The following is a 12,119-nucleotide window of genomic DNA, read 5'->3' on the forward strand; positions in this document are numbered from 1 at the left end:
AAATTTCCCACCAAGCGTCCATCTCATTTTTTTTTTCTACCAACATACGCAATGAAAATAACACCCGCGAAATTCAAAAAAATGCCAAGAGCGCGTGATCGTACCTCGTTAATTTCCCTACGTTGTGGTTTTTTTTTTTTTAAATACAAATTAAACATTACCAGATTCGTTCCAACAGGGTTTGTGAACCACACAGAAGAGTGCAAATAAAACAACACAATAATTAAAACCAGCTATTTATTCAAAGTTATGATTTTCGTTAACGCCGGGATTCATGAATAATAAAACGTCTCGGGAGAGGGCACCCAAGTCTCCTCAAATGTGAGAAGACTACTCATTTAGAACTCTAGGAAAATGGTGAGCTCTGGCCATTCTCCCAGACCCCCGAATGAGGCTCCGCTAAAAACCTCTCCTGAAAATACGAACAAGTCCGAAGTGACAACGTGGACGGGACAGTTAGTGAGAATTGAGCAAACTGATTTCATAAACAACACAATTCAAATTCAGAAAAAAAACAGGAGGGTCATGTACATTACAAACAAAACAGTTACTTCGGACAGTTCGAGCGAGAGCGGGCACTAGGCGAGAACTTCAGCATGTTCTGTTTTTTTCTTTTCCAAGTTAATTTACAAAATACGGCAGATACGCTGTAGAAGGAGTGAGTGGCTTTGGGTGGTCCGGGGGTCTGTGGTACCTATCCTTACGACTTTATCATTTCCCGCCTACCCGCGATTTAGTGCTAAGGGGAAAAATCCTAACTGCTTTACGTTAAGTCAACAAATTGAGGTACTCTAAGTTCATCGGTTGAATTGAATATGACTATTTCAGAGCAAAAACAAACGACGCTTGTCAAGTACCACAAACTTCGAGAACAGATTACCATTCCGGAAGTTCTGTGCCAAGGAACTCGGATTCAACTTACACCATGAGCGACGTTGCGGACCAGCATTCAGCAAGCCCCGCCAAGCGTTATGGTTTTCGGGTCTCTCTTGGGGCACAACATGTTAAACGAGGGGCCGCGGGGTCGTGTTCAACGATTGGATGTTAGGAGCAACTAAACCCCTCAAACAGAGAGAGACCCTCGCGATAAGGAAGAATTGACATCTACAGCAACTGGAAAATGTAAACGAAACCGCGACAAAACTTTGTTGACGGAGTAATCTAAGAACACTTTCAGTTTGGGATGGAAAAGTGGTAACAACCAATAACACATACATAACAATAAAACAAAAAACACAGTCCAGTCGACCCTAGCCTATTAGAGCCGGATCATCGACAAGGGGGCCCCCCCCTTGGAGGGCGCCCCAGGACTAAATGATGAAAATACCTAAATGTAGAAGATCCCTGGATAAGGAAAAAGCCCGCGCAGATACCTGAAATATAAACCCAATTGGTTGCTACCGGGATGGAAAGTGGAAACTTTCAAATTTTGATTAAAAATGTTAAGTAATAAATAAATACTTGTTACACCAAAAGCGTCACTCGGAATAATTAGAAAGGGGATCAAAGTGAGGGAGTGCGCTGATAAAAAGTGAAAGCCACAGACCCACGCTAAAACTTGGAGTCATTTTCTTTTAGGAAAATTAGTGAATTGTAAAACCTGCTTTGACAACAAAAGGAAAACGTGATCCGTCAATTTTATAAATTTAGCAAAACTAGAACCAGGCTGCCTTACGCTCCTTCGCAAGCTTATAATGTTAAAAACATAATACATGGGGATGGTCGAGATAAATGTGGATTTTGTAAAACATGATGGAAACCCACGTGCGACCCATTTGTGTCTTATTATTGTTAAACTACATTTCGCGCGAAGCAGAATTAATTTTAGTACCCCAAACACATACCTAGTTCAAAACAGAAGTTGGACAGCAACATTTAGCACAGTTCAATAAAAAAAACAACTAAAATCGCACAATTAGCGCACAGAAAAATACACGGTACTTCTGTACTATTCTGCGGTCAAGAAAAAAGTGCCCTCCAAAAAAAAACATGGCCGTTCATCCCCTGTCGACTTTCACCCACGCCCCCAAGCGGTCGCCGACGGTACCGAACGCCGGTAATTCTATAGCTTTCATTGGCGGTTAGTTTTGAATTCAAAAGCGGTTATCTCATCATTTACACCAAAAAACTTCCTATATTAATCTTCAAACTCTTTTTAACATATGTTCCAGAATCTAGTTGCATCCGTTACCTTGAATTACCAATTATGTAATACAAAATTCCCTAGAAATTGAAAATTTAATTTTTTTATTTGCCAATTCTAAAAAATAACATAAAAAACTCGTTTTATAAGGGCATTGGTGCACTCGTCCCATACAAAACTCCCCTACGGGTCGTTTTCTCCACTTGGGACTCGTGCGCCAAATCAACCCTTATAAAACTCTACTATTAAAACATTTGGAAAGTAGCTTTCAATGAGTCCTAAGTCTGTTTAAAATTCCAGGTTTCTGGCTTAAACCATTTTAGCAGGACGATTGCACAAAGTTTAATTTATCGCTCAAACCTTCGTAAAAAATTCCTTCCGTGTTTTGACATTCCTACCTTCTCTTTATTCCACATGAAGACAGTACTGTATTGTTAGCAGTATAGGTTAAAGCTTCACTTCAACTAATAAAAATGAAGCCAACACATATTGGCAGGTCTCAAGTTTTACTTATCCGAAGAGAATTGAAAAATTGCTAATACTTACCAAAATAATTTGAAAAATTTAAGATGACATTTTTCCGTCTTTCATGTGTAAAATTACATTACCATTATACACTGCGCCGCAAAATTAACGCTTAATTTAGAAAATTAATCGTATTGATTTTTAGAAAATTTTTCACTGCCATTTGGAAACCAAAAATGTTCATTCGTATTATCTTAAAGTTTAAATCCAATACTCATTAGAAAACCACTTTTCATAATGCATCATTTAAAATTTAAATTTACAGTCTTTTTTAAAGTTTTTGCACACTATGCGCTAATTTTGCGGCGCAGTGTATTATGCCAAAGAAGATTTAGTTCAAAATAGTTCACATTTTGCCATTTTTTATTTTGAAACTTTTGCTCGAACGCAAAATCTATGTTCTATTCTTGTATTTAATAGAATTTTATTAAGAGAGGTGTTTACTAGTCGTAGTCACCATTGTAGACATGAGATAGATTGCGAAAAATACTCTTGATTTTATCAGATGTAGATGCGTTCATTATATCATCATATCATAATATGTCAATCATTTTCAGACAATTTCAATCATTGTGAGTTTTTATTTAATATTAATGTTGACGTATGAATAACCAAAAATTTAGTCCCTAAAAATTGAACATTACCAGTACAAACAGGGTGTAGAATGGATTTTGGTACATCGGCACTTTACGTGCAATAATGAAAATCCTCTGATATTGGCTCCCCTAATTATTTTCCGACAAAACCTTAAACACAAAAGTTGTAGAGTAAAAAAAAAAATGTACCTAAATCCTTTTCTAAGTATTGTCTAACACCTTCTGTTTCTGGTAGACAAGAAAAATTAAAGATTAAAAATCTACGGATAAAATAGTAATAGCCATGACTCCCGACAACAATAAAGTTCATTTTTTGGCAAACGTAACGAGTTTGCTGATTCCTCAAAGAATGAACTCTTTTAACAAAGAAGAAAAAGTTAACTTCGTAAAATAGTATTACTCCGGATTGTCTTTTAGAGACATGCATTCTGTCCGGAGCGACCAATTCCAAGTTTGACATGTCAAATATCATACATTGTCATCTTTGGTTGTCACCTCGGTTACACTTCCCAGCTATTGCTATTTTGACAAATTCTTTAATCCTTTTTTCCATTATTGTGTACTTCCGGAAGATGTTAAAAAACAAAACAAATAAGAATTGGGAACCATTTTTAAAACTCTACAACTTTTGTATGTAAGGGTTTGTTCTAAAATAATTAGGGGAGTCAATATTCGAGGATTTTTACTTTTACACGTAATGCGCCTATGTACCAAAATCCATTCTACACCCAGTATATCAGTTTGAAATACTTAATCGAAATGCAGGAAGATTACGTCATGTCTGTTTGGCATTTTAATTTTTAAATAGTGATAAGCCGAGGACCATACTGGTGATTTATTGAAACGAGGTGAATGTATTACACACAAATCAAAATCCATTTTGACAGGTTAATGAAAGAGAAAGTACGAACGTGGAACGTGTAACAAGTACCATTTTGAACCGTGTCTAACAAACAATATTGTCTATTGATTTATTATCTAAACATCAGCCGGTTACACATCATTGGGAAGTGAAAATTAAATCACTTTCATTGAATTTCGTAACAGAGCCATGTTTGTTAAGTGAATAAAAATTCATGTAATGGTATGTAACTGTATTGTTTAATACCTTCATAAATAACAGACGAAAAAAAAAACAGAAAAAAGAGAGAGCCAAAGAAAACAGTATTATTTAATTGTACTCAGCACACCTCAAAAGCAATAAAATTTCTTTACAATTAGAAACTAAAAAAATGATCGAAATGAAAATTCTTGGTGGTGGTGTATGTATAAATTAATGTCTGTAAATTTCAAATATTTCATTCAGTATTCACATCGTAACAGTTACTGGATTGTGAATTAAAAACTTTGCAAAGTCGTTATCTGTCATCAGCGGTTTTGCATACAAATCGAATGACATAGAACTGCAAAACGAAACGATTTTTCATTTATAATAAATTTTCTTAGATAAGATTATTAAGAGGAATATCTTACGTAGATATAATTGGTAATGGGTTATTATAATTGTTTTCCTTTATCATTGAATTTTAGTGGTTTTTGCTCACTGAAAATATTTGGCAAAGATGGCAATTTAATCACTAGTGAGGAAATAATATTTTCTCACTAGTGAGCAAAGTGAATGTTTTGCGAGTTTCTCGATAGAGAGCGCCAAATATGTTGTACTGAAAGTATTTTTAATCTGTCTTTAAAATAATTTCTGAATATTATTAATAACTATATTAATACTAGGTACTGTATAACCGACTCCACTGCTTTATTAGGACAATTGTCTTCTCTGGTCCCTCAACCCAACACGAGAGGTCTACAATACTTGTGCTTCGAATCGTAGTAAATAATTTGTTAGACGTTTTTTTAAAGCGCCTCATTAGTTGGTTTATCTGTGGGTGAACAATAATAATAATCCATAATAATTAATTAATAATTCGGTCCTCAACAGCTTGCTCAGATTCTAGAATCTTTCAGCGATTTTTCCTTTATTTGTACTTGCAAAGATGTTTCTTGTTTGAGAAAATTGGAAAATTTTGTAAGCTATTCATCCTTGCCGGACAACACTGAAACAAGTCACTAATCATTGTTGAATATCCATTTTAATAATAAGACATTACACGAAATGTATGCTAAAATGTAAAACGTAAAACAGTATAGCATTTATGTGTAGGTGAACACACAATGCACGAGATAGTCTTGAAAAACCTTTTTGTGCCCATAGCCTTGAAAGCGATGCTTCCAACATCCAACGCTCACTCAGCAACGAGTGTTTCCCGATCGACTCGAATGTAAAAATTGCAAAAAACGCTGGCCCTTTAAGGCCTTCAAAAAAAAAATTGGTCTTGATAATAATAAAATTTAGTTCATAAAATACAACTTGCCTGGATTTTCCTCCATTACAAAATTAGGGAAATATTTATAATCGTTGAAAATTGTTCCTATTAAATTTACAAATTTTTGCAAAAATTGAAATGTCCAGTGAAGCAATTGTTTCTAATAACTAAAGGTCACTGCGTACTTGGTTTTCTGTTCGTTTATGTATAATGTATTAAAACAAAAAATTTTAATTTAATGTTCGTACAAAAAATATTGTACGAACCACTTGCGTGAAGACATCTTCCGCTCATTCGCGCATTAATTAAAGGCACTCACTCCTTCGTCGCTCGTGCTTTATAAAATGCGCTCATGCGGGAATATCGTCTTCCCGCACTTGGTTCGTAAATAACTATTTTGCTGCTTTAACTCAGAAAAGCTTTATTACCACTTTGAAAAATGATAAACAATGAATAATGCAAAGTGACAAATATGAGCTATATTTTTTCAATGGGGTCTATGAGAACTGGTGGACCAAAATAATACGGTGAATTCATCATCTTCTGGGAATAATAGGAAAAATGTTCAAAAAAATCTATCTTAAATTGTGATTAGGAAAGAAGCAATTTAAACTGACCAATCCTGTTGTTGATGTTAAGTTACCCATAAATTAGTTTTCCTGCTTTATTTATAACTATGGATGCATTTCAAATGATGCATATAATTAAGTTCGGACACAACCGAATTGAGTTTTTAAAAAATATTTATTAAAACTACGAGCTCTCTAATACATGGTACTAATAAGAACTGAACTGAGTGTCACTACAATTTCTTTATATACCCTAAAATACAGATGGCTTATTGATAAACAATGCACACATTTGGTGAACAAACTAACATGGTGCAAACAAATGGCATTTGATAGATAAACTAAACATATAAATACTTAGTAAAATAAGACATATTGTGGGGTGGTCACGTAGACATCTGTTGAGCTATGAGGGTGGTCGCGTAGGCGGACATAATTATATGCATTGTTGGGTATCCGCATTGTTTGTGCAATGACGGACGTTTTTAGGTTATAATATTTTTCAGGTTATAGTGTATATTTCTGCTAGAATGTTCCCTATTGGGAAAACGAAGTGCGTACTCCTGAGCAGCAAATGTGGCACTCTCCATATAAGACAAGCATATCAAAATATCGTGAAGAAGTAAACATTAAGCGTTTTTCTTTTGTAATTGTCAGAAATAATTTATTATGACGTAATATTCAATTATTATGTCTTTGCAACAATCAAATTTGTTTCGATAGTTACTAATATAATTTTTTAAGGTAATTTTATATCTACCCGCGATTGGTCAATTCACAACGTTTTTATTTTAAAATCCAATGAGGATGGATTTTTTAAAATATTTTTCCTATTATTCCCAGAAGATGATGAGTTTACCGTATTATTTTGCGTCCGCAAGTTCTGATATACCCTGTATACATACACTAAATTCATTTTAACAGTTATTGTCTAAAAACGAAACCAAATGAAATTGAACAAAACACTGAAATAACTATCCCTCCGCCACCCGGCAGTGCAGTGCTTATCAACATAATTACCGGCGTCTCGCCTCCGCATTTGGACTTTGTTGTGTATTATGTTCTGTGTCAATGTTAAGGAATTTCCTCACGATATAACATGAGTATAATAATACACCTTTTTGAATTTCAACTACCAATGTGTTCTCTAAATCCAGAATTTTTAAATTTTTAAAAAGAGATTGCGGTACTATATATTCACGTTGCTGAAATTATGTGGTAAAATAGAAATTTTTTTCTAAACTCCAAAGATTTCTCATAGCAACGGAGAGCTCTAAATACAGGGTGTTTTCGAAGTTGAGGGGTTCCTTGTAACACGAGATACTATACATTATTCTTAAGAATTTTAGCCTAAATCTTCTTAGTAAAATGTTTGTATTAAGGGAGATAATTGATTGTATATTTTTATTGTTTTCTAAAATTTTGAGTCCGGTCCTGTCTATTTCTCCGCTGTTCTAGATTAATAACTGACGTGGCTCAGGATGTTGTCTTTCTGGAAATCGCTCTGCGTACTCTCTGGACGCCGCAGCTGCATTCTGATAACGTGATAACATTGTCCATACATTAGCAACATATCTGTGAGCTCATTATTTTCGTAATGATAAAGCCATTCCGACTAATTAGATGACAACTCTGACAGTATTTTTGATTAACGTCCATGCTCATTTGATTTTTGTTGTCAATTCTAATTTCTAACAAATCAGCGCAAATTTGAGCAGGACCGGTTTCAAAAATTTCAAAAAAATCAACTTATTGCATCTTCATTGCCCTACACATTTTACTAAGGTGACTTTGGCTAAAACTCTTTAGAACAACGCATACTATCACAGGTTAAAAGGAACACCTCAACTTCGAAAACACCCTGTATTTATTAATTTTTGTGTAATATGTCTGTGTTATATTATGGGAATTTGGAACAGCTATATCTAAAAGATATGCTTGCTTTTGTTGTTTATTTAAAATAATAATGTCTGGTCTGTTATGCTGAATGTGAATGTCAGTTAAAACTGTGCGATTAAAAAAAACAACTTTCTGGTTTATAAATGTAATGTGGTTGTGTATCCTTTAATAAATTGAATTTAACAGCTAAATTCATGTGAATAATTTTAGCGAATATATCATGACGTTTCTTATATTCGCTTTGAGCGAAAACGGTGCAAGAAGAAATGATGTGTTCAATGGTTTCCCATTCAGTTCCGCAAATCCTACATTTATCGATGATCGAATGTAAACCGCATATGTGTTTTTTATAATTTCTTGTATTGATAACACGATCTTGTATTGCAAGTACAAAACCCTCAGTCTCAGGATGAATATTTGATTTCTTAAGCCATTATATATTATATATCTGTGGCGGTCGTGAAAAAGTAGGTAAGTCAAATAATTTCAAAAATGAGTTAACGATGTTTACACCTTAATAATAAATCATGGAATTAAATAATTCAGATTTTCACAGTTTAAAATTTACTTATATTGAAAGCAAGTACAGGTAGAATGAAGTTTCTATTTAATTACAGGATTTTAAGAATGATGTGGAATTTTGAATCGTTGCGCTGAAAAATTTACATTTTCGACTTACCTACTTTTTCACGACCACCACAGATATTATACATCTAAAGTCCATTCAATAAACATCTAGACTGTCATCAAAATTGCAGTTGTTAGGTTGGTTAAATCACTAGTTATTTTCATATTGCACAGTTGATATCTATGATTTTTTTAATTTTTCAAACTAATCATTTGTTTAAATGGGTATTGTCAAATAAATTGCAAAATTATTTAAGTGTATTTTGTAAAAAGGTAAAAATGGAAAGTTCAAATCGAACTAGAGTGGTTCTATTGGCGCGAGAGAAGAGGGCCATTAGAAATTATTATGAGGAACAAACAAAAAAGTGATAATAACGGGAAGAAATTAGATACAAATTTGTGCCAAAGCCGCTCCAGTATTGTTAACTAAGAATTGGTATTCGTTCTTGTGATTCACAAATCAAAATTTTGCAGATAAGTAAGTGTTAATCAAGTGTTAAATAATAAATGAAACAGATTAGTTTATTTTCCATGATACGTGTAAAAATAAAAATCCTCGGATATTGGCTCCCATAATTATTTTAGAACAAAGCCTTAAATACAAAAGTTGTAGAGTTTTAAAAATGGTTTCCAATTCTTACTTTTTTTGTTTTTTAACATCTTCCGGAAGTACACAATAATGGAAAAAGAATGGAATAATTTGTCAAAATAGCAATAGCAGTGAAGTGTAACCGAGGTGACAACCAAACTCGCTGCGTTTTGTCAAAAAATGAATTTTATTGTTGTGGCAATTACTATTTTATCGATAGATTTTTAATATTTAATTTTGCTTGTCTAACAGAAGCAGAAGGTGTTAGAAAATAATTAGAAAAGGATTTAGATACATTTTTTTTTACTCTACAACTTTTGTATTTAATGTTTTGTTGGAAAATAATTAGGGGAGCCAATATCCGAAGTCCCTATGTACAGTGGCGAGCACGGAATTTCGCACACATTGGACATTTCACTGACATAATTTTATTAAAATGAGATACTGGCGGCAGTGTCGTGACAGTTTAGGTGAAACATCAGTCATGATCACATATATCATGATTGATTATAATGACCATAAAGCTTAGACTAGATAGTTTTTTTTAATGACATACAAATTGGTGTGCGAAATTCCGTGCTCCCCACTGTACCAAAATCCATTCTACACCCTGTATATTTTGTAATTAGATTTTGATGTCGGTACACTCTAGCGAAAAATGTTTATATCCAAATACAGTCAAAACAAGCATTTTATTTAAAATTTAATTTTGACAGTCTAGGAGTTTTTTGAATTTACTATAAGCATATATTTTTATCAATGAAGATTTGTTACAATTAGAAAAGTAAAATATACAAAGCGTCTCCAATTAATACAGTATTTAGTTTTCATACTTGCAGACTATAGTTCATTTTTTAATGCTGTAGAAAAAGTCAGGCAACCCAATATACAGTTATCAATGCTGCCTAGATATCTTAAATTCGTTTATAATTGATATGGATCCACGATGCCGCTAAAAATTCTGGTTGTCAAAATCTCTGTCATTCTGACAAGGTTTTGACATTCGATAAAAAAATTTAATTGAAATGAGAAAACGTGTTTAATAATGTGTTTAATCTAGAATTCATGAATAAAAAAGCAGTGCGTTAGTAAATAGAAACAATAATTAACGATAACTCAAACATATTATGGATTTAAAAAATCAACTCTCATCTTCGAATTCTTCTGGTTAATCCGAATCGTCATCAGACTCTCCAAGGTGTATAATCAGTGGTTCCACGGTCACTTCAATACGCACATCTAATTGCCACATCTGCTCCTCTTTAGTTTAACCGTATCCCCAACCTTAAGTTCCGCATGTTCATCATCATCATAGACATATTTGGAAATGTTCAAAATCATGTTTTTTCGAATGCGGATAAGGACGACTTACTTTTTCGTTGAACATAATTTGTTCTGTGCAGCCCATCGATAAACAAGTATAAAAACCTTTGACCAAACTAGCCTTTAAATTAATACCTAATTGACAGTGACACGAATTGACATTAACGCATTTATTGTGGCATATGGCATCATGGATTGAAGTAATTTACAAAATTGAAATAGGAATCTAGCGAACTATTGAAAGTGTATATTTGGCTGCCTGACTTTTTCTACAGCATTAAAAAATGAACTATAGAATTAATTTTAAAAAAAGTATTGTTGTACTTGGGAATCAACACTTCAGTGGTTCTTATAAAATTCAAAGCAGAAGGAAGTTTGGTAAGTTTTTATGGTTGAACGTTGAATTAGTTATTACTACACTACAGGCGAATGCAGTGTCATGAACGTTTTAATGGCAAGTTCCAGAATGCAAGTGGTTGATTTTTTAACTTATGCTATGGTGCTAATGGTTTACAAGAAATTTGCATTGCTATGCGGATGGAGAAACCAAAAAAGATTCATAATCTATTTATCACCTTAGTGGTATAAACTGAAGTTTTTTAATTGCAAAGTTTATACATATTTGAAACGGTAGTTTCATTGGATGTACCATTGTTTGAGCCCATGCTTAAATTCGAGTCCCAACTGTCGACACTATTGGTCGATATCTTTTTCCACCCCATAGCAACTGCGGGTGCAACTTTGGTTAATTTCTAGTACGTAAGAGTGCATAGATTAAATATATCGAATGTTCATTTAAAATTATCTTCAAAGTTGGCATTGAAGAGTCGATTGTGAACGCATCACGGATCAGCTATTTAAGTCTGACCTCTAACCATTTTGCGTTGTTTGTATTTTTACTCTGCAGACTGACGAGTGGTGCGTTCACAATCGACCCTTCAACGCCAACTTTGAGGAGATATTTAAATAAATACCCGATATATTTCAAGCAAGAAACAACACGTATTCCTTTTACGACCTTTGGGTAACCATCACCCAATGCGTCGTCGCAAACAAACATAACAGTCATTTTTATTATCATTTTGTAATGATTTGAATACATTACTTTTTCCGCCAAATATTCGAACCTGCGCAAAACGGTAACAAATGTGGTCGTGATCGTCATCGAATCGGAGGAGCCCTACGTTGTGCTTTTCTTTTGGCGGAAAAAGGTTCGGAATGCAAACGGTGAGGGTTCCAGTCGGAAGAGTGCCGCAAATAAAACACACATGTGAGGGGCGCAAAATACCTTTTATTGTAAAATGCCTGTGATAACGTTGATTTTCGACGAACAAATGAAATGAATCCAAAATTAACGGGGGCCAAGTATAACAAAGTACAGAAAATTAACTAGCTGAGGCCATTACAAAGCACAAACAACAATATTAATACAGCAACATTTAAAACAACCACAACGGGTAAATGACAACAAAAATGACAAGTTAAAGGTTACAAAAAAACACACAAGTAACAAATTCATAATGAAGT

Source organism: Tenebrio molitor, chromosome 5, assembly GCF_963966145.1.
Source record: "Tenebrio molitor chromosome 5, icTenMoli1.1, whole genome shotgun sequence".
Classification (NCBI taxonomy): domain Eukaryota; kingdom Metazoa; phylum Arthropoda; class Insecta; order Coleoptera; family Tenebrionidae; genus Tenebrio; species Tenebrio molitor.